Genomic DNA, 237 nt, shown 5'->3' with positions numbered 1-237 from the left:
CCGCCGCCGCCGCCGCTCCTCGCCCCCACCCCGGCAAACGCGGAAGCCGCCGCCGCCGCTCACAGCCTCTTCGCTGCCTTAGCCGTTGCCCGCAACGCAACGGCCTCCGGCACTTCCACGCTAACGGCGCAGGCGCGGCGCCGCAAGGGCTCTCGGGAGCGGTAGTCTTCTCGGCGGCCGAGGCCCGACAGGGGGAAGGCAGCGGGAGCGCGCGAGGACTACAGGGACCGCGACACC

This window comes from Haliaeetus leucocephalus, unplaced genomic scaffold (genome assembly GCF_000737465.1).
Source record: "Haliaeetus leucocephalus isolate CR32 unplaced genomic scaffold, Haliaeetus_leucocephalus-4.0 Scaffold506, whole genome shotgun sequence".
Lineage (NCBI taxonomy): Eukaryota > Metazoa > Chordata > Aves > Accipitriformes > Accipitridae > Haliaeetus > Haliaeetus leucocephalus.
Note: the sequence above shows the minus strand (reverse complement) of the source record.